Here is a 1646-nt window from a genome sequence, read left to right on the forward strand (position 1 = left end):
AGCAAGGCATTTGATAAGGTTCCCCATGGTAGGCTCATTCAGAAAGTAAGGAGGCATGGGATTCAGGGAAATTTGGCTGTCTGGATACAAGACAGAGGGTGGCTACAAGTAGATGGAAGGTATTCAGCCTGGAGCTCGGTGACCAGTGGTGATCCGCAGGGATCTGTTCTGGGACCTCTGCTCTTTGTGATCTTTATAAATGACTTGGATGAGGAAGTGGAAGGGTGGGTTAGTAAGTTTGCTGATGACACGAAGGTTGGTGGAGTTGTGGATAGCATGGAGGGCTGTTGTAGGTTGCAACAGGACATTGACAGAAGCAGAGCTGGGCAAAGAAGTGGCAGATGGAATTCAACCCAGAAAAGTGTGAAGTGATTCATTTTGGAAGGTCGAATTTGAATGCAGAATACAGGATTAATGGCTGGATTCTCGGCAGTGTGGAGGAACAGAGGGATCTTGGGATTCATGTCCATAGATCCCTCAAAGTTGCTACCCAAGTTAATAGGCTTGTAAAGAAGGCGTATGGTGTGTTGGCTTTCATTGGCAGGGGAATTGAGTTTAAGAGCCGTGAGGTTACGCTGCAGCTCTCTAAAACTCTGGTTAGACCACACTTGGAATATTGTGTTCAGTTCTGGTCACCTCATTATAGGAAGGATGTGGAAGCTTCAGCGAGGATGCAGAGGTGATTTACCAGGATGCTGCCTGAACTAGAGGGCAGGTTTTATGAGGAAAGGTTGAGGGAGCTAGGGCTTTTTTCATTGGAGTGAAGAAGGATGAGAGGTGACTTGATAGAGGTGTACAAGTTGATGAGAGGCATGGATAGAGTGGATAGCCAGAGACTTTTTCCCAGGGCGGAAATGACTATTACGAGGGGGCATAATTGTAAGGTGATTGGAGGAAGGTGTAGGGGAGATGTCAGAGGTAGGTTCTTCACACAGAGAGTGGTGGATACGCTGCCGGCAGTGGTAGTGGAGTCAGACACATTAGAGACTTTTAAGCAACTCGTGGATAGGCACATGAATGCTAGTATAATGTAGGGTATGCAGGGTAGTTTGATCTTAGCAGGATAATAGGTTGGCACAACATTGTGGGCCGAAGGGCCTGTACTGCTCTATGTTCTATAACTGACTGTTCTTTGAAAAATGATTTGTTGACTTTAATTAATTTGATTCCTTCCATTATTTGAAGAAGATTGATGTCAAAACACTCATACATGCTCAAGAGCTTTTGGAAACTCATTCACAGGATGAGGTTACCGCTGGCTCGGCCAGTATTTATTACCTATCCCTAACTGTCCAGATGTGGGGGTGCTGGTTTTGGACCGGGGTGGGCAAAGTCAGAAGTCACACAACACCAGATTGTAGTCCAACAGGTTTATTTGAAATCACAAGCTTTCACTGACTTAACCTGATGAAGGAGCAGCTCTCCAAATGCTTGTGATTTCAAATAAACCTGTTGGACTATAACCTGTAATTTTCCAGAGTTGAGTCAACCACATTGCTGGGGGTCTGGAGTCACATATAGGCAAGACCAGCTTAGGATGGAAGTTACCTTCTCTAAAGGACATTAGTGGTGGTCATAGTCATCATTAGACTCTTAATTCCAGATTTTTATTGAATTCAAGTTCCACCATCTGCCGCGATGGGATT

The sequence above is a fragment of the Rhincodon typus genome, chromosome 11 (genome assembly GCF_021869965.1).
Source record: "Rhincodon typus isolate 14 chromosome 11, sRhiTyp1.1, whole genome shotgun sequence".
Lineage (NCBI taxonomy): Eukaryota > Metazoa > Chordata > Chondrichthyes > Orectolobiformes > Rhincodontidae > Rhincodon > Rhincodon typus.